Here is a 26,575-nt window from a genome sequence, read left to right on the forward strand (position 1 = left end):
ACCTGGATGACATAGCGATCCACAGTGAGTCCTGGGAGGACCACTTAGCTCACATAGGAATGGTTCTGGATCAGATCAGGGCTGCTGGCCTGACTCTGAAGCCAGAAAAATGCCACTTTGGGATGGCCGAGGTACAGTACCTGGGTCACCGGGTGGGGTGTGGGAAACAGCGACCAGAACCGGCCAAGATAGAAGCTGTCGCCAATTGGCCCACCCCCACCACTAAGACTCAGGTCCTAGCATTCCTGGGCACAGCAGGGTACTACAGACGGTTTGTACCAGACTACAGCACACTTGCCAAACCCCTGACTGACCTGACCAAGAAAAACTTACCTCGACAGGTCCTGTGGTCTCCCCACTGTGAAACGGCTTTCCAAGCTCTCAAAAATGCTCTTATTAACGCTCCTGTCTTGGCGGCCCCAGCCCTTAACAAGCGTTTTATCATCCATACAGACGCTTCCATGTTCGGGCTGGGAGCTGTCCTCAGCCAAGTAGGCGAAGACGGAGGGGAGCACCCAGTTGTCTACATCAGCCGTAAGCTCCTGCCACGCGAAGTCAGCTATGCAGCAGTAGAAAAAGAGTGTTTGGCTTTGGTGTGGGCACTAAAGAAATTGACTCCCTATTTGTATGGACAAGAATTCACTCTGGTTACAGACCATAACCCGTTGGTGTGGCTAAACCGGGTCTCTGGGGATAACGGCAGACTTTTACGTTGGAGTTTATCGTTACAACCCTTCAACTTCACCATTACCTACAGACCTGGGAAACAGAATGGCAACGCCGACGGGTTGTCCAGACAAACAGACCTCAGCCCAGCATAACCAGCGGTCTGGACAGCCTTAGTCTGCCCCGAAAAGGGGTCAGACAGTGTCTGCCAGAGTGTTCCACAAAAAGGGAGCACTGTTACAAAACTGTTATTTACCCTGTTAGTCTGAATGGATGAAGCACATGGTGAGAACAATGGATGGCGGCCATTTTAACTCACAGACACTGTTTGGACTTTTCTACACGGTGCCATCTCGCCGGTATTTGGTGCACAGAGACATCATTCAGTAGTTTGAAACTACCAAACAAGGGACACATTTATTAGTGACTATTTTCTGTATAACTTGTATATTTTCGGTGTAACTGGCATAAAACTGTATCTTCCATACTACTGAACGGATCTGGGTGAATTTCGGATATGTGGTTCACCCAGATCCCCCGGTTCCGAGGATATACTTGTTATGGGGTTATTGCATGTTTTGGGGTTCCTGTGATATGTTTTATAAAACTGTATTTCTCTGCCTGTGATAATTATATTCGCCATTGTATTCAGTAATCTTATCACAGACAGAGAGGAGGATTTTGCGTGGGAGTGTCTGTGTTTATTGTACGGATTGATTGGTTGTATTTCAAACCCCTGTGGGCAGTACTATGTGTGTGGATTGTAAATAAAAGAGTCTGTATGCCCCAGGGCAGTCAGTCCTAGTTTGACCTTCAAATCGCAGCCTCGCCTCGTTTTGTGGGGGAAAGATTATCCTAGCTGTAAAATAGCTAGTGGGATGGTTCTACATTTACAGGATCCTTCTGGATATCGAGACGAAGCGGCTCCTCTCTCTCTCCCTAAACAGAGATCCAGACTATCCAAGCGGTCCAGCTTCCAGCTAGCCTGGGAGTAACCGTAACAATGCCAGTCCTTAGATCCTGGCCTTTCCCAACTGAAATAAACATGCATGCTTGTCAACTGTGCATGTTTATGGTAAAGATAGTGAAAATAGCTGTCATTCGAGTGTGAGTTGAGAAAACAGCCATTGCAATAGCATAGCCAGCCTAAGATGAATAAGGTAAAAGTATTGATCAGTATAGGATCAACAACCAAGAAATAGCTAATCACTTCAGATGGGAACAGTTAGGTATTGTGCAATCACCAGTGGACCGCACCTGGAAATAAGGCTGTGTTCACATATATGTTCAAGGCTCTGTTATCAGCCTCTATTGCAGATTATAATTTTCTCTACCAGGAAAAGAAGCTCTGCTTGTAGCACTAGATCTTTCTATTTCTCCCATCAAAAAAATTGGACAATGAAAATCCAACACTGCATTAATGTTTGCGTTTATGGCGGAAACCCTGGCGCAGATGTGAAATTAACCTTATACACCCAACTCCAGGTAGCAGGTAGCAGTAACCAACTCAAGAATATATTTTTAGGATGAGCACTGTAGAGCTATTAGTTGAACTGTTGTATCTAATTTCTTGGTAGAAAACATTGTATTATTTTAAAACAAATTATTTTTTTCATTTAATAATAAAACTAGTTTTCAAAATCCTGAAAAAAAAGATAAAAAATAAAGTACACTTCCAAGCCAGCCTGGCTGAGAATATACAGTGTGTCTTAAAATAAAGCTTGTCAACCTTTCTTGTATCTTCAGGAATGTTTCACGGATTTACTAGATTTCATAGAGTTATTTGCTCATGATCTTCCCACTTAGCTTATAACCTTCCAGTTTATGAGTGTCACCCCTTCTTCATGCACTTTTTTTTCTATATATTTTTATCCTGTAGTCTTGTGCCTTTCATCTGTCTGAATATCGGTTAAATGTCATTGCTCTCTACTCACTATTTTCAGTTAATATTTCTATTGATGAGCGAAGTATTGAAAAATTTGATTCGGCTGCCTTGCCAAATTTTACACACAAAAAAAATATATTTTTAAGTGCATTTCTTTGTAATTAGTGGGTGCAATGACAGGGAGCGGCAGCCCATCATTGTACCCCCTAAGATGCCACATGCATAGCTGATTGCAACATCTGATTGCATTTGCATTACAGTGTAAAGTTAAAAAAAATAATTATAAAATCACAAAGAGACAGCATCTTGATTGAAGATCTAGGACGAAATATCGCGTGGCCTGTGATGACATCATCATGTCAGTCTGCATGGTGACATCATATGTGACCTCGCACGGGATTTCATGCGAGATCTTCAATCAAGATGGGGGCAGATGTCTCAGTGCTCAAACGGATGAGGTAAGTATGTTTTTTTTTATTTTTACCGCCGTTTCAGGGAAAATCGATTTGCTACCATGAATTACGAGGAAATTCATTTTCGCGTCAAATCAAATTTTCCCTGAAATTCGGATCTAATTCCACTTTGTCCGGGTCAATTCGCTCCACACTAAATAGAACTTATGAAAATGAGGTTTACTCGTGTTTCTTGTACTATGACTCCTCAAGGGATAAAGAAAGGGTTATCGTGTAGTAAGATCAGTTTGATCTATATTTAAAAATAGAAGTCAATCACATAAAGTAAAATATATGCAGCTTAGTCTACTTTCACACTGGCGTTTTGGCTTTCCATTTGTGACATCCGTTCAGGGCTCTCACAAGCGGTCCAAAACAGATCAGTTTTCATTCTGATGCATTCTGAATGGAAAAGGATCCGCTCAGAATGCATTAGTTCAGTCTCCATTTCGCTTTGGAGACGTACACCAAAACGCTGCTTGCAGCGTTTTGGTGTCCGTTGATGAAACTGAGCCATCCAGACACACAATGTAAGTCAATGGGGCTGGATCCGTTTTCACTGACACAATCTGGCACAGTAGAAAACAGATCCATTCTCTATTGACTTTCAATGGTGCTCAAGACAGATCCGTCCTTGCAATGTTAAAGATAATACAAACGGATCCTTTCTGAATGGATGCAGACGGTTGTATTATCTGAATGGGACAAATTATTAAAGCAGAAGGATCGAATGAAAGGGCCAATTAAAGACGAATTTTAGAAATTTAAGTCCCTGTCACCTATGCAGAGCAGGGGTTTTTCATCGCCAGAAATGGGTTAATGTCACCCACCAATGGAACAGATCATTTTTAAAAATTTCGGTCCCTGTCACCTATGCAGAGCAGGGGTTTATTCACGGCTAAAATGGTAAAATGTCACCCAAGAATGCAACAAAAAAAATTGTGACATTTTTGAACCAGTCCACTAGGTAGGGCAGGGGTATATCACAGCCAAAAATTGGAGAATGTCACCCAACTATGTAACAGAAAAATGTGTGAAACTTATTAACCTGTCAACTAGGTAGAGCAGGGGTATATCACAGCCAAAAATTGGTGAATGTCACCCAACAATGTAACAGAAAAATTTGTGAATAACAGAATATGACAGCAGTATATAACGCTTGTATTTCACACTGACAGATGCAGCGAGGGATGTAAAATGTAGTATTTTTCCCAAAAAGGGTGTTTTTTAAAACCCAGAAAAATATTGCAGTATTTCAAGCTTAAATTGCAAACTGACAAATGCTGCATAGGCCTCAGATGGAGGGTATTGCAAAAAACAGTTTTACCTGCCACATCGCTTTATAGGTTTGTAATTACATTCTGTAATTCTTAATTCATTATAATGGAGGCCATTTTGGCACCATAAGAGGCATAATATAATGTGGGCTCGGCATGCATATGGAACCTGCATTTCCTGAATGTAATGGAGGCGCACTAGATGTGCTGACTGACCCCCAATTTTTCTTTGCAGTTTGTATTGGAGGTGTGGCTGACTCTGTTGGTCGTGCACTTCTGATTAACCTGTCTGCCCCATAGGCTGATTTTAATTAGTATAGCTATAAAGCTGTAGCCCACTCTCCCTGTATGTATTGGAGGCCATTTGGCACCAGGTAAGGTGGAATACAGAGTGGGCTCAGCATGGTAGTGGAACCTGCCTTCCTTGAACAAAATGGAGGCCAGCACCAAAGAGGTATTATATAGTGTGGGTTCGGCATGCATGAGGAGCCTGCATCCCCTGAATATAATGGAGGCCATTTTGGCACCATAAGAGGCATAATATTATGTGAGCTAGGCATGCTTGTGGAACCTGCATTCCCTGAATGTAATGGAGGCCAGTATGGCACCAGTTAATGTGGTATTTAGTGTTAGGTTCCTGTCTTACTAAGATTCCCTTGACGTTTGGCAGACGGGCCCAAATAATTTTGTACAAAATTATTTGCCAAGCATTTATTAGCATAGCATTAGCACCAGAATACTTTCTATTATTTTGGCATTATTGTACTCTATTTGGTTTGCAGAGTGCTGTTGCATTGTATATTTTTTTGCCTTTGTGTTTTCAGCCATGACAAAGCGCACCATGTGCTGACTGACCCCTAATTTTTCTTTGCGGTAATTCTTAATTGTGTCAGTAAGACTTTTTGTGTAGGTTCTGCCATCTTCTATGAAATTTCCTGGTTGCCCCGATGCCCAGGGGGGCCTCCCAAGCCCCTATTTCTGTCTGGGTACATAATACTGGGTATTGCTGGCTGGGTACATAATAAGCTATCAGTTGTAAATAACTCTGTGAGAATCAGGTACTCATGTACCTGGCAAATGACATTCACTCCTGAATTCAACTATGTCCCACCTCTCACCTCTAGCACCATAAGCCCCCTGCTCCATATCTTAATCAGAGACAACTGGAAGAGGAGTAGAGAAAATGGCCTCTATTGATGGCCAGCTCTGAGGGGCAGCTTTTGGGGCAATATATGGTGTGGCACTGTAGTATGTGGTTTTTTTTTTGCACATAGTATTGCTAACCCCCCCTGCTTTTGTTGCCCTGCTGCCTGTCAATTTAGACCCTTTTTTCCAGGGCCACTTTAGTTTCCAAATCTGCCCCCGCCTATGTCTACCATACCTTTATATACTTCCTACCTGGCCACTTACAATGCAAATTTACCTCAATCCTAAAAAGAACAACCTATTGCTCCTTTTCAACCTGTCGTACAGCAAAAAACAAACATAATTCACAGAAGTTAATATGATCAGTTACTTAAATACTTCTGCCTTCCAACAGTGTCAACAACATTTTTAGACCAGCATTCTTCTTCTTAAGATTGGACATGAAGTCTTCCTTTGAGAATTTGCGAGGCACGAGACCCGTGGGATGCAAAATGTGATTCTGAAGGCTGCAGTGCAAGGCAGATTATTTTCTGCATAACCATGTTCAGTACTGTGAACAGATGAGCTGGCATGCATTTGCCTATTGGCATGTGATCACTGAGGCAGTCTGTCACATCATCTTATTTAGGATGTTGGAACTGCCATGACATGTTTGTCGTACATGCCAAGGAACAGCTGGCACAAAAAATTAATAATCCCTGTTTATCCCTTCCTTAATGTAGTACTTTACAGCCTAATTAACCCTCCATCAGCAGATCTAAAACACCAGTGTTCGCCTAAACCATAATGTTTAAGCACAATATCAGATTTAAATGTTTATTACAGTGTTACTCATAAATTTAAGACATTCAGCCAGTTTTTGAGTATGTCACTGCATATTGTCCTGCAGCTTTTGTTTTACCTCTGCCCCCTTCTTATGAAGAACTGTCCACAATCCATTGTAATAATTATCACAGGAAAGAAAACAAAAGAGATTTAAGGTGATGCGGATTCTTTGTTTCCATCTTTTCTTAATTAGGAGATGTAACAATGCGTACAAAGTGCCATTTTAACATCACAATGGCCACCTTGTCAGTCAAATGACAAATTCAGTATAACAATGAAACAGATGGTCTTGATGGGAATACTCTTTTTACCTCTGCTTAAAAATATGCTTAGATACAGAAGACAAATAAAAAAGGCATTGTCATGCCACCATTCCCAAGTAAGTGCGGAGAACTGGGAATTGTAACCATGGTAACTGTGACTTGCTTAGATTACTGAATTTAGGCAAATGAAGTTTAGACTACTGGGTAACAGTTTGCCCTAGGAAAGAAACAAAGTAAAGACACGTGAATAACAAAGTATAACAACAAAAAATGCTTAAAAATCACAATATTTCTGAGGCAGACAAACAGACTCATGAAAGTTTTTTTGGGGGAGGAATGCAGACGTTTCATTTTGGAATTTGCGTAAAACGTGTGTTTACCTATTGTATAGGCAATAAAGGAGAGTGAATTATACTTTCATGCATAATTAAATTATAATTACTCACTGGTGTTTTGAGCTAACATACAGAAGCCTGAATAGAAGCTCTAAACTAAACATTGCAATACATGAAAACAGGGTGATAATGATTTGATAAATGAAATACTGTATGCGTGCAAATGTCCACAATGTGCACTTCACAGCTAGGTAAATGTGTAAAACAGCATATGTAATCATTACTGAGGACACAGAATAGCTACAGCCAAAACAGATTTGGAAAGCGTTTTTACACGACTGGTTTAGCTCACTGGGCTGAAAACCCAGATACACATCAAATACAAAAACTGAGCAATATTCACAGCAATCAGTACGCAATGATACATCACATCTACTAGGTAGTGAATAAATTGAGGGATAATAGATTCTTTCCTTTTGAACTTTGAGCCTGAGGCACCAAAGGATGTGATTTTATTACCAATTTCAACACTCACTCAGCATGTGAACCCTTCAGAATGTTCTATATTTCTGCATAAATGTAACCTAAAACTACATTAGACTTTCATAGAAGTCCTAAAAGTAGACAAAGATAATCAAATCAAACAAATAAGTAAAAATACTAGACTCGTTCGTTTATTTATTGGGGAAAATGATCCACTATTACGTCTGTGAGTGGAAAAAGTATGAGTTGCCTGACTGTGTTGTATTGACTGTGGATTGGTGGAGTCTAAGAATTTTATAACCTTTTTCTAGCCTGATGAGCATCAACAACTCTTCATCTGAGGTCCTCAGAAATCTGCTTTGTTCATTCCATGATGCACTTCCACAAACAAGTGGAACCTGTCATTTAAAAAAAACAGGCTGCCCACTCATGCCTGAACAAAAGAGTCACAGCTAGTGATGAGCGAGCATGCTCGGCCGAAGACTTGTTCGGCTCGAGCATCGCTATGCTTGCCACATGGCGGTACTCGGCCGAGTACCACATGTGCTCGAGCGGCATGCTCGAGTCTCCTCCCCACACGTTTCGCAGCTGCTAAGCAGCCAATAAACATGCAGGTAAGTACTGCCGTCACTGTAATGCCAGTAGCCATGTTGGCTGCTGGCATTACAGTGATTGGCTGTCCGAAACGCGTCATCAGGTGCTATATGGCACCCGATGACGCGGGTTCGGCTCATTGCGAGTCAGGGAGAGCTGTACTTAGGAAGGGACAGATAGTGTAGGGAGTTAGTGATCGTATTTTATTCAAGTGAATAAAGTTTCAAAGACCCAAAAGTCCTTTTAAGGACTATTGTTCGTGGTTGGCAGCAATTTATTTTAGCAAAGTTGTACTCAAATTTTTTCTTACATACTTTGCAAAATAGCGATTATTTTTCTATATAGAGGGTGTCTGCAGGGACTTGTGACATCTGTGCAATACCTTCTGTGTGTCAGGGGCAGAGTTAGGAAGAATATTACTGAAAACATTTTTTTTTCACATAATCTATCCACATTTTTGCTATAAAACGGTGTCATCCGTGAGTTGTCAGGGCCAGACTTAGGGAAAAAATTTGAATACAGAAAACACAATTTTTTCCCCCTTAATCTATCCACATTTTTGCTGTCAACGGTACAATCCGTGAATTGTGTGATCTGCACTTCAATACATTGTGTGGTTGTCAGGGCCAGATATAGTGAAAAAATTTTAATACACAAAACACCATTTTTTCTCCATAATCTATCCACATTTTTGCTGTCAACAGTGCAATCAGTGATCTGCGCTTCAATACATTTTGTGGTTGTCAGGGCCAGATATAGTGAAAAATATAAATAGAAACTACATCAGAAAACAGTGTCTGTACCGCAGATTCCAATAATCTGGGCCTAAAATAGTGTCCATATTCTGTGTGTTTCTGTGACATATACTGTCCTGCATCAGAAAACAGTTTCTTTAGAGCAAGATCCAAATATCTAGGTCTAAGCTGGTGTCCATATTCTGTGTGTTTCTGTGACATATACTGTCCTGCATCACAAAACTGAGTCTTTAGCAGACTGTAGAACAATCTGCGCCATATTTAGTGACAAAACAATAAAAATAAAGAAGGTGAGCACTAATGGATGGGGAAGTGGGCGTGATGCTTATGGTGCACGCAGAGGCCATGGCCCTGGGCACAATGAAACTGTGCCTGCTGCCAGTGCACCAGAAAAAAAAAACATCCACTGTACCCAGCTTCATGTCCAACTTAGTTGGGTGGCGCAGGACAACAGTCGGACCAGTGCGAACAGTTGGTCGGTTGGATTGCTGAAGATAATGCTTCCAGTCAGTTAAGCACCACCCACTCTTCCACCAAGTCCAGTCTCTGTAGCCAAGAGTCTGGTCAACCGAATTCTCTATCTGATCATCCTTCCTCCCACCATGGAGAGGCTTGCCAAACGAGTGATCCCACACTCGGATATTCAGAGGAGCTCTATCCAGCGCCACTATTACATTTGGCCCTCGCGCCTAGCACGATTGAAGAGGGACCTGAGATATTGTGCCCTGATTCCCAGCCTCTTGAGCTTTCACAGTCTCAAGAAGATGATGGTGGTGAATGGCAATCATTCGTTCATGAGGTGGATGATGATGAGACACAGTTACCAATCACTGAGGTTGTGGTTAGGTCAAGTCAGGAGGATGAGCAGAGTGAGGAAGTGGAAGAGGAGGTGATTGATGATGAGGTCACTGACCCAACATGGGAAGGTGAAAAGCCAAGCAAGGACAGCAGTACAGAGGGGGAGGTATCCGCAGCACCACAACAGGCTGGAAGAGTCAGTGGGGTTGCAAAAGGGAGAAGTCGGCCCACACCAAACAAGCCCGCAACTGTTACACTGAGCACCCCCATGCGTAAATCTACCTTGCCAAGTGGTAGGTGTTCCGCAGTATTTTGCTTTTTTGAGGAAAGTACAGACGACAAAAGAGTGGTTTGCAACCTGTGCCGTACCAAAATGAGCTGGGGCGTGAACACTAGCAACCTCACCACCACCAACATGATCCGCCACATGGCATCCAAGCACCCTAACAAGTAGGCCGAACGCCTGGGTCCACAATCTGGGTCTGCAGGTCACACCACTGCCTCCTCTTCCCCTGTGTTATGTACTGCTGGACAATCCCCTGTCAAAGGCGCAGGCCGGATGCCCCTCGCCCTGCACCTGGACCTTTGCATGAACCATCAGCGACAACAACCACTTCCATGTCCCAGTGCAGCGTCCAAATGTCCATAACACAGTCATTTGAATGCAAGCGCAAATACCCACCCACAGGCCATAGCACTAAATGTGCAACTTTCGAAATTACTGACCCTTGAAAGGTTGCCATTTAGGCTTGTGGACTCTGAGGCTTTCCGCAGCCTGATGTCGGCGGCTGTCCCTCAGCACGTGGTCCCCAGCCGCCTCTATTTTTCACAGTGTGCCGTGCCTGCCTTACACCAGCATATGTCCCAGAACATCACCCATGCCCTGACCAACGCAGTTACTGGGAAGGTCCACTTAACCACAGACACTTGGACAAGTGCTGGTGGCCAGGGACGCTACATTTCCCTGACTGCACACTGGGTGAATGTTGTGGAGGCCGGCAGTTAGTCGTATCCTGGGATGGCACAGGTGCTACCCATGCATAGGAATGCAGGCCCTGCGTCCATCAGGGTCTCCGCCAGCAGCTATATTACTGGCTCCAACCCTCACTTCTCATCCTCCACTGCCTCCTCCCCCACTTCCAGCTCCAGCAGCAGTCAGCCATCAGTCGCTAGCTGGAAGCAGTCTAGCACTGCTGTGTGTAAGTGTCAACAGGCCGTGCTGAAGTTGATCTGTTTAGGGGACAAACAGCACACCGCCGCAGAGCTGTGGCAGGGTATAAGGGACCAAACCAAGCTGTGGCTCTCGCCACTCAACCTACAACCAGGCATGGTTGTGTCTGACAATGGCTGTAACTTAGTGGCGGATTTGTAGCTCGGCAACCTGACACACATCCCATGCCTAGCCCACGTCTTAAACTTAGTGGTTCAGCGGTTTATCAAAACCTACCCCAATTGTCACGACTGTAAGTGAGCAACAAGAGCCTACACAGTGAATAGCAACTGACCGGACCCAAAGTAGGGAGGATAAAGGGTGACCCCTGTCAGACCCTAAAAGCTCTCCCTAAGCTGCTAAGCACATGTCCAGATCCAGATGGTGGATCGAGACATGCCGGCGTACCTAAGACTGATGACCACTGAAACCCCTACAATAGTGGAAGGGGCACGGCCACCGGTGCCCTGCTCAGTATATGGACGGAACCGGGGTCGCCTCGGATCCAGTCAGCAAACAAACAGAAACACACAATGTCTGAACACTTAACTGAAGGAGCTGCAGCTGCAGTTAAAACAGATCCAAAGTCAGCAGACAATATCCGAAGTACTTGCTTCAGCAGAACACAGATCCAGTGAAAGATATCACACAGGTGAAGATACTCAAGCGAGAGATACAGCTCAAATGAAAAGTATAATCCGCACCTCTACAAAGGAGGAGGGGTGATTTAAAGGCAGCGAAATCAAACACAGGAGGGACAGCTGGGAGGAAGGAAACAGAAAGTAAAGACCTCATCACAGGGGCGGAGGAACAGGGCAGAGGGAACGCCTCCAAGCTCTAGTAATGACATCATCACAGGGGTGGAGAAACAGAGCTGTGAGAACGTCTCAAAGCTCTGGTAGTGACACCAATTTGCCAGAGCTACTAGTGAAGGCGCTTCGCGTGTGTGCCCATTTTCGCAAGTCGTCAACAGCTTCAGCTGGTCTGTCAACACTGCAGCAGCGCTTGCGGCTTCATCTCACTGACTGTTGTGTGACGTGAGCACGCACTGGAACTCTACATTCCACATGTTGGCCAGGCTTTGTAAGCAGCAGAGTGCAGTTGTGGAATACCAGCTGCAACATGGTTGTCGCCTTTAGTGTCAATCAACACTATTCACAAGCGAAGAGTGGGCATTGATGTCAGACCTCTGTGAGGTTTTAAAATACTTTGATGAATCCACAGAGATTGTTAGTGGCGATAACGCAACTATCAGCATAACCATCCCACAGCTGTGTCTACTCAAACGATCGCTGCTCACAATTAAGGACGATGCTCTGAATGTGGCAGATGAGGAAATGGGGGAGGACATTACACAGGGTGATAGCCAGCCCACCCTCAGTTCAACTTCTCAGCGCGAATTGGACCATGAGGAGGAGGAGAAGCTGGAGACAGTTGCCTCTGCTACAGAGGGTAGTACCCATGGAACTTTAATTCCATCTGTTCAGCGTGGATGGGCAAAAGAGGAGGAGGAAGATGAGGAGATGGAGAGTCATCCTGATTTTCGATATCGACATCTTGCCTGTTGGTACTCTGGCACACATGGCTGACTTCATTTTAGGCTACCTTTCCAGCGACCCTCGCGTCATACGCATTTTAGATAACATGGATTACTGGGTGTTCACCCTTCTCGACCCCTGCTACAAAGAGAACTTCTCATCTCTCATTCCTCTTTTGGAGAGGACGAGCAAAATGGTGCAATACCAGAAGATCCTTGTTGGAAAATTGCTTACAAATTTTCCATCTGACAATGTTGGCGGCAGAGTCCGTACTTCCTTAGGCAACCGAGGAAGGGAGACAAGGGGAACACACAGCAGTTCCAACAAAGGCAGAGCAACACTCTCCAAGGCATGGGACACTTTCATGACACCCCACCAGCAATCTCACCCTGAAGCGTGGCCTAGTGGTACAAGGAGGGAAAAGTTTTGGAAGATGGTGAAGAAATACATAGCAGACCATGTCAGCGTCCTAAATGATCCCTCAGTGCCTTACAACTACTGGATGTCCAAGCTGGACACGTGGCACGAATTTGCACTCTACGCCTTGGAGGTGCTGGCCTGCCTGCCACCAGCATTTTGTCTGAGCGAGTATTTAGTGCTGCTGGTGGCATTATATCAGCATTGCTAGTGGACAAGCAGATACGATTATCTGACAGGTTAACTCAGATAAAAATGAACAAGGCCTGGATTGCCCCTGACTTCTCAACTCCACCAGAGGAGAGTTGAGCTGAAGATGAACATAGAGGCAATTTCAATCAATCATTTATAATGTACTCAATCTACTGTAGTGTATTCCAATGCACCTTTTCCACCACAAAAAAGTATACGGTTGAATCTTGTTTTCTCATCCTCCTCCTCCTCATGCAGCTTGTCTATATTTCCTCCACTTTAATTTTTTAAATAGGGTCAGCTTAACTGCAGGCCCTCTCCCCTAATGTTTTAGAGGGTCAGCTCATCAGCAGGCCCTCGCCCCTAATGTTTTAGAGGGTTAGCTCAGCAGCAGGCTCTCGCCCCTAATGTTTTAGTGGGTCAGTTCAGCAGCAGGCCCACACCCATAATGTTTTAGAGGGTCATTTCAGCAGCAGTTTCTCGCCCATAATGTTTTAGAGAGTCAGTTCAGCAGCAGGCCCTCGCCCCTAATGTTTTAGAGGGTCAGCTCAGCAGCAGGCCTGCACCTAAAATCTTTTACTTGGTCAGCTCACCTGCAGGCCCGCAACTCAATGTGAATGAGGCCCTCCTTTATGTGATATACAGGTTATATCGGAATGCCTCTTCATTGTAATTTTTGGCAGGACTTGCAAAGTAAACATACAGGAAAGAATGTTTTCAATAAATTTTTCCTATAAAATAGTTTTTTTACTTTGGTTTTGTGCGTACAACCTTAATTAGATTGTGGGCCTGGTGATCAGTTTAAGGCCCTTTAAGCAGCAGCAGCAGCAGCAGCATGGTGATAAAAATGAGTGGCAAGGTGACATGGTGTGGAGATGGCAGCATGAGGAGGCCACATAGTGACACAATGACTGAGTCTGGATAAAAGACTGAGGCCACAGGTTGCTTAGAAAGATGCAGATGGAATCAATCTGTGGAGCTGTATCACCATCAACTGCAGACCAGGGCTGTAGCTATAGTGGAAACAGGGGAAGCTGCAGCTTTAGGGCCCTGACCCAGAAGGGGCCCATCCAGGAGGAGGAGGACTAAAGGATTTGTTCAGGGCCCCCTCAATAGTATTACACAATGAAATTAGATACAGTGACAGTATAGACAGTGTATAAAACTGATGGAACAGCAGGTGACCCTGGTCTGAGAGAGCAATCTTTACAAGCCACAGGAATGGGGGTGGCATGAAAGGAAGGGGTCGCTAAAAAATTGCTGTGGGATGCAGCCCCATTTAAAAATTTGCTGTGGGGCCCAGTCAATTCTAGCTAGGCCACTGATGCAGCCCACAAAAGGAAGTTGGGTTTGTCGATTCCAAAACCTTAATTAAATTGTGGGCCTGGTGATCCGTTTAAGGCCTTTTAAGCAGCATTAGCAGCAGCATCATGATAAAAAAAGAATGGCAAGGTGACATGTGTGGAGATTGCAGTATGAGGAGGCCACATAGTGGCACAATGACTGAGTCTGGATAAAACACTAAGGCACAGATTGCTTAGAAAGATGTAGATGGAAACAATCTGTATCACCGTCACCTGCAAATTAATGCAGCCACCAAATTCAAGTTAGGTTAGTCTGTTCCACCTCAGCTCACCAGCAGGCCCGCACCTAAAATCTTTTACTGGTTCAGCTCACATGCAGGCCCGCAACTCGTGCTGCCTTGCTTTGAAGTAGTAGCCGTAGCCGTTTATCAGGCTCCCTCTCCGAAATTGAACTATGATTCCCCGTTATCGGTGATCACCATGGAAGGCGCATAAAATAACATCGAAAGTTGAAAAGGAAGATATCCAACTGGATCGTGGACATCAAGGGGGCGTGCGATCAGGCAGAAGTTATCTAGAGTCAACAAAGGGGTAGCAGGGCCTCTCCTGTATAACGTTTCCTCATCCAAAATACCGCAGTGACATTCCCTGTAATTTTTTATTACTCAGTCCAATAACAGGGCATCCCCCCAAGGGATTCATCAAGGGAAGCATACTTACCCTCCTACAGATGCTTGTTTCTGGCTCTATGGATCCACTTTGGTCCCTGCATGTGTCACATCTGTGACAGGTCTCAGAAGGTCTGAAAAATTATCTACGCATTAGTGATCTGACAGCCTCTTTGGGTTTCACTTTGTCTGTTCAGGTGTGGATCATGTGACCTTTACCTCGCCCTATTTAGTCTGACTTTACCTATCACTCCTTGCTTGGGATAGCTTCATTTGGATTTGGAAGAGCTGGAGTGTGGTTCTTGTTGGAGTCCTGCTCATCCATTATCCTCAGAAGTTAAGTGTTCCGCTTGTTGTGTTTTGTTCCTCCCCCCCTGGTTGTTTACTAGGCCTCAGTGAGATGCTAGTTCCTTCACCAAGGAAGGAACGGGTGGTCTCTGCCCTGTCATTATCTTTAGGGCATCCAAGGGTCACCAGGGTTTTCTAGGTTCCTGTGTATGGGTATCTCTACCATCAAGAGGTGCCCATACGAATAGGAGTTAGGGCCAGGAGCAGGGTTTTATAGGTGGTGACCCTTTTCCTTCCCTAGCGGTGAGGCCTAGTGTCTTTCCCCTTCCTTCTTGTTGTCTTTTAGTGTTCTCCCCTACTACATCCGTGACAGCATGTGAACTTTCAGAGCAGATGGGGTTCACGTACAGCACTGCCATTGACTTGTAATGGAGCATCAGGGAGCAGGTAAGTATGTTTCCATTGACAGATCCTGCTGAGTAGGGAAGGGGGGAATTTAAAACACATTGAGAAGTTGGACAACCCCTTTAAGTTGTCAGAATATTTATACTGCTCTGATTAACAGTCTATATTCTTTATGTAAATAAATTAGAATCTGTAAGAGAGTAGATTCTAACTTATTATCATAAAGGCCAAGCCAATAAGAGCTTGTGATCTGTGCTAAGTTTGAAAACAAATAGAAGGCAGTGGTAAATCAAAATATATATTTATTAAAATAATAATAATACTGTGCAAATTAATCAAATATAAAATCGCTGACAATTAAATTATGAAAATTCATTAATGATATGCAACCTTTTAAGAAATCCAAAATAACCTATAGGATATACATATATCCCTTACAATTCCTTATTATCCGATAGGGGCACCCAATTCACTGCCGAGGTCACCCAACAACTGTGGAAGATATGTGGCATTAAGCCAATAATAAATTCTGCCTACCACCCCCAGTCCAATGGGCTATGCGAAAGATTTAATGGTACGCTGAAACAAATGCTCCGTACGTTTGGAGAAGTGCACAAAGACTGGGAACGGTTTTTACCCCACCTGCTCTTCGCATACAGGGAGGTACCCCAAGAATCGACAGGGTTTTCTCCTTTTGAATTACTGTTTGGAAGGAGGGTACGAGGGCCGTTAGACCTAATTAGGGAGCATTGGGAGGGTGAGAGTAGCCCAGATGGAACCCCTATTGTATCTTACGTACTGGAGTTCCGGGACCGCCTGGAGGCGCTGACTCAGACTGTGCGCACCAACCTCCGGGCGGCCCAGCAGCGCCAGCGCCGATGGTACGATAGGGGAGCCAGAGACCGCAGCTTTCAAGTGGGGCAGAAGGTTTTGATTTTAAAACCCGTCCGCACAGACAAGCTGCAGGCCATCTGGCAAGGCCCGTACCAGGTGGTGGAACAGAGATGTGATACCACCTATGTGATTGGCCCCTGCTCAGGGGTAGGGAAGAGACGCATGCTCCATATAAACATGCTCAAACCCTACCATGAGAGGATAGAGGACGTGGCGGCGATATGCGCCTCAGCCTCTGAGGATCAGGAGAATCTGCCCCTACCTGACCTATTAGAACAGGAAGAACAGACAGAGCCCTCCAAGGGGGTTCGGCTGGGGGAGCGGCTAAGCTCTCAGGAGCGTGCCCAGGTACAAGAGCTGATTGTAGCTAAAGGGGCTACCTTTTCCAATTTGCCTGGGTACACTCCGCTGGCCACCCACCGAGTCGAAACCCCGGGACAGCTACCTATGCGGCAAACTCCATATCGCGTCCCTGAAGCAGTCAGAACCAATATGAAAACTGAAATTGACGAGATGTTGCAGCTGGGGGTTATCGAACCTTCCGATAGCCCCTGGGCATCGCCGGTAGTGCTGGTACCCAAGAAGGACGGCACGACACGTTTCTGTGTCGACTACCGGAGGCTAAATGACAAAACTGTGTCTGATGCCTATCCGATGCCTCGGATAGGAGAGCTGCTGGATAAGATGGCACGGGGCCAGTATCTCACTACCATAGATCTATGTAAGGGATACTGGCAGATTCCACTAGCCGAGGATGCCATCATTTAACTAAAACAGTTAAATGAAAAGTGGTGGGATCCACAGTCGTGGGCCCAGCGGTTACAGAAAAGAAGAGAAACCAATATTTTCATTAAGGCCATTGGGACGTAAGGTCCCAAGGGTCCAGATCCAACGGCTCTCCTTTTGGGCTAGCCTCTTGGATACATTGCCAGCACGCAGGTCTACATGGATACAGTCAATCCCTCTAACCTTGAGAATTCTAGCATTACACAAATGGAATTCCTTAAAGTGTCTCGCAATTGGTTTAAGAACCTCATCCTCCATTATTTTCTGTGCATTTAAAATGTCCCTCACATGCTCCCTCATATGTGTCAAGCCCACATATATCTTAGGACATAGGCATAGAGCGTAATATACCACACGCGAGCTGGAGCATGTGAGGGACTGATGGATCTTGAAGGACCTGGTTCCCAAGGAGTCCATGAAATCAAAGGATCGCTCCATATTGGGGCATGCGGCACATCTGCCGCAAGGTCTAAAACCAGTTTTTAGACTACCTTGTCCGACTAAAAGTTGAGGAGATGCTGGTTGTAAATAGCTTCTAACTAGATTATCTCGTAGGGTGTTGGCCCTACGTGCCGTGACAAGGGGTCGAGTAGGCAGAAGTTTTTCCAGAACAGGATCCGTTAACAAAATGAGCCAGTGTGAGGCTAAACACTTTCTCATTTTATCCCATTGTGAATGGTACGTACTTACAAACCTAATGTTTTTATCAGATACCTTATCTCTTTTAGTTTGTAGCAATTGGGTTTTTTCCTGTATCTTAGCTCGCCAGTATGCCTTCTTAATAGAGCGATGGCTATAGCCTCTCCTGAGAAAACGGTTGTTTAGCTCACTGGCCTGTCTCTCGAAAGTCGCATCATCGGAACATATCCGACGCATGCGTAAAAATTGGCCAACAGGGATGGCGGAGATGGTACTTTTTGGGTGCAAAGAGGTTGCATGCAAATAAGCATTGACAGCCGTTTCCTTACGGAAATCGTCAGTCATAAGATGGCCGCCAACATCCCTGCACACAGATACATCCAGAAAATCCACTCTCTGTTTGTGGTACATATAAGTCAATTTGATGTTTCTGGAGTTCGTGTTAAGTAACTTAAAAAAGTCATGGAGTTGTTCCTCAGTTCCCTGCCAGATCAAGAAAACGTCATCTATGTACTGCTCCCATAAAATGGCGCGGTCCATGATGACGTGTCTATCTGAAAGGAAAAGGTCCCTTTCCCACAGACCCAGGAACAAATTGGCATAGGAGGGCGCACATGCCGCCCCCATAGCTGTCCCCTGGAGCTGCAGGAAAAAGGACCCATTGAAGGAAAATAAATTCCTCGTGAGCACAAATTTAAGAAGTTCTAACAGAAAGGAAGAAAAGTCACCTGGCAAACTCCCCTTATCAAACTCCTAGTTATATAAAACACCCAATTTTAGAACATATATAAAAACCCAAAACACATTCATATGAGGATTAATATAAACTTTACAATGATTACTAAATTATATTCTTTTTACTCCCTGGGAATAAATTAACATTCAGCATATTCCCTTATCTGAGGAAATGCATTTTATTATACCTGTGAAACCTTCTTCTTAGGCTAGTTTCACACTAGCGTCAGGGGGACTCCGGCAGAACTAGACAAAATGGACCCCCAATGTTCATTTTTACATATTTAGACAGGCCTTTTTTATACGTATATTTTTATGCTCAGTAATTCTGACAAAGTACTGATTATATCAATATATACAGTCGTGGCCAAAAGAATTACATAAAAATTGGAAATTGGAAAAGTTGCTGCTTAAGTTTTTATAATAGCAATTTGCATATACTCCAGAATGTTATGAAGAGTGATCAGATGAATTGCATAGTCCTTCTTTGCCATGAAAATTAACTTAATCCCCAAAAAAACTTTCCACTGCATTTCATTGCTGTCATTAAAGGACCTGCTGAGATCATTTCAGTAATCGTCTTGTTAACTCAGGTGAGAATGTTGACGAGCACAAGGCTGGAGATCATTATGTCAGGCTGATTGGGTTAAAATGGCAGACTTGAACTGTTAAAAGGAGGGTGATGCTTGAAATCATTGTTCTTCCATTGTTAACCATGGTGACCTGCAAAGAAACGCGTGCAGCCATCATTGCGTTGCATAAAAATGGCTTCACAGGCAAGGATATTGTGGCTACTAAGATTGCACCTCAATCAACAATTTATAGGATCATCAAGAACTTCAAGGAAAGAGGTTCAATTCTTGTTAAGAAGGCTTCAGGGCATCCAAGAAAGTCCAGTAAGCGCCAGGATCGTCTCCTAAAGAGGATTCAGCTGCGGGATCAGAGTGCCACCAGTGCAGAGCTTGCTCAGGAATGGCAGCAGGCAGGTGTGAGCGCATCTGCACGCACAGTGAGGCGAAGACTTTTGGAAGATGGCCTGGTGTCAAGAAGGGCAGCAAAGAAGCCACTTCTCTCCAAAAAAAAACATCAGGGACAGATTGATCTTCTGCAGAAAATATGGTGAATGGACTGCTGAGGACTGGGGCAAAGTCATATTCTCCGATGAAGCCTCTTTCCGATTGTTTGGGGCATCAGGAAAAAGGCTTGTCCGGAGAAGAAAAGGTGAGTGCTACCATCAGTTCTGTGTAATTCCAACAGTAAAGCATCCTGAGACCACTCATGTGTGTGGTTGCTTCTCATCCAAGGGAGTGGGCTCACTCACAATTTTGTCCAAAAGCACAGCCATGAATAAAGAATGGTACCAAAACACCCTCCAACAGCAACTTCTTCCAACAATCCAACAACAGTTTGGTGAAGAACAATACATTTTCCAGCACGATGGAGCACCGTGCCATAAGGCAAAAGTGCTAACTAAGTTGCTCGGGGACCAAAACGTTGACATTTTGAGTCCATGGCCTGGAAACTCCCCAGATCTTAATCCCATTGAGAACTTGTGGTCAATCCTCAAGATGCGGGTGGACAAACAAAAACCCACTAATTCTGACAAACTCCAAGAAGTGATTATGAAAGAATGGGTGGCTATCAGTCAGGAATTGACCCAGAAGTTTATTTGAGAGCATGCCCAGTTGAATTGCAGAGGTCCTGAAAAAGAAGGGCCAACACTGCAAATACTGACTCTTTGCTAAAATGTCATGTAATTGTCGATAAAAGCCTTTGAAACGTATGAAATGCGTGTAATTATATTTCACTACATCACAGAAACAACTGAAACAAAGATCTAAAAGCAGTTTAGCAGCAAACTTTGTGAAAACTAATATTTGTGTCATTCTCAAAACTTTAGGCCACGACTGTAGACTAATACAAATTATCTGGAGACCTGCTTACATCTTTGGACAGTAAAAGTTTCTTTGGTACTTCAACTATTGGTTCAGAAACAAAACATTGTAAAAAGGTGACATCTTTAACCCCTTAAGGTCGAGGCCTATTTTCATTTTTGGATTTTGGATTTTTCCTCCCACGTTCCAATAGCAATAACATTTTTATTTTTCCATTCACATAACTATATGAGGGCTTCTTTTTTTTTTTCGGACGTGGTGATACCTAATATGTTGAATTTTTTATTGTTCATATATTTTTATATGTAAAAGTGTTAAAGGGGGGGTGATTTAAACGTTTAATATATTGGTGTGTTTTTTGTTAGTTTTTTTTTAACTTCTTTTCACTTTTTTAAAACTATTAGACCCCTTAGGCCCCTTTCACATGAGCGAGTTTTCCGCGCGGGTGCAATGCGTGACGTGAACGCATTGCACCCGCACTGAATCGGACCCATTCATTTCTATGGGACTGTGCACACGAGCAGTGATTTTCACGCATCACTTGTGCGTTGCGTGAAAATCACAGCATGTTCTATATTCTGCATTTTATTCACGCAACGCAGGCCCCATAAAAGTGAATGGGGCTGCGTGAAAATCGCAAGCATCCTCAAGCGAGTGCAAGATTTTCAAGCATGGTTGCTAGGAGACAATCGGGATGGGGACCTGATCATTATTATTTTCCCTTATAACATGGTTATAAGGGAAAATAATAGCATTCTTAATACAGAATGCATAGTACAATAGGGCTGGAGGGATTCAAAAAATAAAAATAATATAACTCACCTTAATCCACTTGATCGCGCATCCCCGGCTTCTCTTCTATCTTCATCTTTGCTGTGCACAGGAAAAGGACCTTTGATGATGTGACTGAGTTAATCACATGGTCCGTCACACAATCCATCACCATGGTAAAAGATCATGTGATGGACCATGTGATGAGCGCAGTGACATCATCATAGGTCCTATTCCTCAAAGAAGAAGACAGAAGAGAAGCCAGGCTGTGCGATCAAGTGGATTAAGGTGAGTTATATTATTTCAATATTTTTTTAACCCCTCCAGCCCTATTGTACTATGCATTCTGTATTCAGAATGCTATTATTTTCCCTTATAACCATGTTATAAGGGAAAATAATACAATCTACACAACACCTAACCCAAACCCGAACTTCTGTGAAGAAGTCCAGGTTCGGGTCTGGGTACCAAACATGCCGATTTTTCTCATGGGCATGCAAAACACATTACAATGTTTTGCACCCGCGTGGAAAAAAGGCAAACATGGAATGCAATCGCAGTGAAAACTGACTTGTTTTAGTGTCAAAATCGTACCATTTTCCCTGAACGCACCCTGAATGGTATCCGGCCCCAATCCGCAACGCCCATGTGAAAGGGGCCTTAGGGGCCTAGGAAATGGGATCTTTTGATCCCCTCTCCTATTCAAACTAATAGAGATCTATTAGGGTGAATAAGAGTTCACAATGTCTATTCTTTTCTTTTCAATTTTCTTTTTATTGAATTTTTTTTTAATTGAATAATAAGGAATCAGAAAACGTACATTGTGTACAAAATAAAGAAGAGATTAGACAGTCAATATCATTACAACAATACTTCTTCCCAAACTGACTTATCTGTTCCAAACTCTTCCAATCCCACTCCCGGTATCCTTTTTTAACAATTTACGTAAAATTATAAGTAAATATCTCTGGGATGACAAAAAACCTAGACTAAATTGGAACCTGTTAACCCAACATAAATCAAGAGGAGGTATGGCGGTACCTGATTTGAGACTATATTATGAAGCCACCCACATTGCCAGAATAGTACATTGGATAAGGTCAGATAAAAATAAACTCTGGCTCCCACTTGAAAATCTATTGGCTACATCCCCCCTCAGATCGCTGCTTTGGAGGAAAAATGATAAACCTATCTCCCAACTCACATCAAACGCTATTACACAATCCTCTCTATCATTATGGCACCAATATATGGACGCTTTAAGCCCCGCCCTATCCCCCTTAATGACGTTAACGGACATCTCAGATTTATATCAGGAGAGATATAAAGACACAGGCCTTAAATTGAAGGACATCAACTCCATTACACTTTATTCTCTTCTCGACCAAGAACAATTGGAAGACCCACTGAGCCTCGTCCCGATGCACTCAATACATAGAGCCCACATACGCTCGCTAATAAAACCATACCTTTCCCAGACCACTAGTCCCAGGGAGCTAACTCAATTTGAAAAATTAGCATCCTCCGCCACACCTCCTAAACATTTACTCTCACAATGTCTATTCTGAACTGTGCCTCATGCATAACTCAGTATGGAGAAAGCCATGGCAGTCCTGGATCGCTTTAGCAGAGTCCAGGCTGCTGTGGCATCTGATCTGAAGGCAGAGGGAGCTGCATCCCTCTGCCTTCAATCACTGGTGCCGCGATCAGTGTAGATCGCGGTACCTGAGGGATTAAATGACAGGGGCTGCATGAAAGCCGCTTCCTGTCAGTGTGGGCGGGTGCCTGCTGTAGGAAATAGCCAGCACCCGCCATGTATGGAGTGGGCCCACTGCAGAGGCCCGCTCCATACATCCCCTCATATATTACGACGTACAGTTATGTTATAATGCATGAAGGTGTTAATGGTCCCTTTGACTCATAATAAAAGAAAAGCAATAGTATAATTTTTTTTTTTTTATAATACCGTAAGTCTATAGCATCTTTATTGACAGTCATATGCAGAACACCCAAAACGATGGTAATCTGTAGTGCTATCAGAGTGATATGCTGCTTTATGTCAACTGCCTAACACTAGTCTAGGAGCAAAGGGAGATTTAGCAATATGATGGCAGAAAGAATCCAGAATAAAGACATATAAAGAGCTTTCCTGTCCCCATGTAACCACAACGACTGCCGTGGCACAGATACCCTTGTGAGTGAACTCATGTTTGTTTCTCTTAGGGCTCGTTCACACGACTGTTGGTGTCCCGTCCCTATATTGCGGACCGCATTCGTGGATCCGCAATACACGGGCATCGTTCCGTTGTCATTCCGTATCACGGATGCTGACCCATTCATTTCAATGGGTATGCAAACTCGGAGATGCGGAACTGAAGCACGGAACGGAACACTACAAAGCACTACGAAGTGCTTTCTGGGGTTCATTCCATGCCTCCGCACCGCAAAAAGATAGAACATGCTCTATGTTTTTGCAGAACGGAGGGATCGCGGACCTTTTCAAGTGAATGGGTCTGTAATCCCCATGCGCCTGTCCCACGGAATCTGCCCGTGTATTGCGGACCGCAATTTGCGGTTCACAGCACGGGTGCGGGACACCAACGGTCGTGTAAACGAGCCCTTAAGGTGGAAGAAGTTATAACAGGATTCTTTACCTGCCAAAAAATGATCTGCTCTATACAGTATGTTTAGGAACAGCCAGCATTGTAGACAAGATAATAAGTTATCTGTATACCAGGTAGAATCCAGTTGTTACTCATAGCTGCATTCATTGTCACATAGCGTAAGGTCACAGGACTAGGAACAGCTGTGCATATAATTCAGCATGCCGATGACAAAGTCAAGAGGTTTTGGCTAAGCTGTTTCACACAGAGAGCAAATGGATCTCTCACTATTAAATTGTAATATTTTGCAGATGAGAATTAACTATTGTACAGTAGGAATGTAAAGCAGATGTATAAGTGAATATTTAGCCCATTAAATAGGATATATCATGCAGATATAAGTTGTAGTAATCATGTAACTTGTACATTTGTGACAAAAGAATTCCATGGCTTTTATGGCACCAATGTAAAGGTGTCCTTGCCACTGTTCACTGGTACTGCTTTCTTAATTCTTAATGTGCAAATGTAGTGGCAAAGAGGTAGGGGTGCCATCATTTATATTAAAGCTTAAAGTGAGTGTCCACCTTTTCACTGTAGCATATTTTGGAGATGTATTTTTCTATTGCTGGTTCTATCGCACCATACTTCAAGAAAACTGTTGTACATCGCCGAAATGTTACAAGCCAAAGTGACTTTTTTTAATGTGGAATTCAATTAAAACGTTGGTCTGTGACCAAAAGAAATCCCACTAGGGGTTCCATCCTAAATAATATAAAACATAACTTTTATTCTCTTTATAAAATATAAGCCCAAAAAAAGGGAGGGTTGGGGATGTCATATAATGGGGGGAAGCGAGCATGCGCCATAGCCCCTACCTCCCCTGACAAAGCCGCTTTGCGGTGAAACTTGTCGGGAGGGGAAGCGCATCTTTTAGCCAACCATTAAGCAGGGCAACATTGAAAGTGTGGTGTGCATGGAAATGGTGAGGGATAAATTACTATAGGCAGTGACATATGGCTGAGCGGAGTGTTTGGATGTGTTCATGTTTAGGTCTACTGCTGATTGGCAACATTGTATTCAACAGGGCTACATATTGTAGCATGTTTAATTAAAAGCATAAACGCAGGGACATCTAGTTTGCAGTGCAGCCAAGTCAAGGCCTGCACAGGGAACAAGCGAAGTGTTTAAGTACTAAGCAGCCATGAACGTGTGCCAGTTACAGCAGAGATATGTAGATTGTAGTGCAGCCATGATGAGGAACTAGCATAGCGTCTAAGCACCAAGTAGCTGCGAACGTAAAGTTTAATTGTGTTATAACTAAAAGGGTGCAATTCTTACTCATAACATAGGTTCTATATGAATCTAGACTGTTTCTGAAGTAAGAGACAGTCATATATCAATAGTGTAGATCTAACAAGAGACCATTTAGTTTTATGTCTAAGGGCACCCACACTACAGATAGAGCACGGGCACTGTAGTAAACGATCTGTTATCTCTCTGCGAGGGCCTCTGAGGCTTGCATATATCCAGACCACAACATCCCTTAGTGATTACTGCCTCCCATCCATAAGTAAATTATAATTTCCCTGCCCTTGGTAGATAATTTGAATTCTTCCGTTTTTTGGGGGGGCTTATATTTTATAAAGAGAATAAAAGTTATGTTTCAAATTAATTAGGACGGAACCCCTAATGGGATTTCTTTTGGTCACAGACCTACGTTTTGATTGGGTATAAATATCCCTAGGTCCCGTCTTAGGGAAGGTAGTTCTGAGTATCCCCTAAGGCAGGCATGGCCAACCTGAGGCTCTCCAGCTGTTGCAAAACTACAACTCCCAGCATGCTTAGACTGCCTACAGCTATCAGCCTGCAGCAGGGCATGATGGGAGTAGTAGTTTTACAACAGCTGGAGAGCTGCAGGTTGGCCATGCCTGCCCTAAGGTATTCATCTTGGGGAAATTTGGTCATTTTAGGCCTCTTTCACATGAACGATACGGATTAGCTCAGGATGCGTTCAGGGTGCGTTCAGTGAAACTCGCAACATTTTGCAAGCAAGTTCAGTCACTTTTGTCTGCAATTGCATTCAGTGTTTCATTATTTTTTTTTGCACGGGTGCAATCAGTTTTGATGCGCTTTTATGCGTGTGAAAAAAAAACTGAAGACTTCCAAACAACATCTCCTAGCAACCATCAGTGAAAAACGCATCTGGACTGCATCCAGGTTACATCCGGATGCAATGTGTTTTTCATTGAAGCCCCAGGACTGCGTAAAAAACGTATAGAACATGAAGCGATTCTCATGCAACGCAGAAATGATGTGTGAAAAACAAAGCTCATGTACACAGACCCATTGAAATGAATGGGTCAGGATTCAGTGCGGGTGCTATGCGTTCACTTCACACATTGCATTTGCTCGTGTGAAAGGGGCCTTAAGGGTTTTTGGGGTTGTATTTACTCTTTTTTATAAATAAAAAAATATGCGTGCTTTTGGATATTTTAGGCCTCATGCACATGACCGTTGTTTTGGTCCGCATCCGAGCCGCCGTTTTTGCGGCTCGGATGCGGACCCATTCACTTCAATGGGGCCGCAAAAGATGCGGACAGCACTCCGTGTGCTGTCCGCATCCGTTGCACCGTTTCGTGGCCCCGTAAAAAAAAATATAGCATGTCCTATTCTTGTCCATTTTGCGGACAAGAATAGGCATTTCTACAATGGCCCGCCCGTTCTGTTCCGCAAATTGCGGAAGGCACACGG

Source organism: Bufo gargarizans, chromosome 2 (assembly GCF_014858855.1).
Source record: "Bufo gargarizans isolate SCDJY-AF-19 chromosome 2, ASM1485885v1, whole genome shotgun sequence".
Lineage (NCBI taxonomy): Eukaryota > Metazoa > Chordata > Amphibia > Anura > Bufonidae > Bufo > Bufo gargarizans.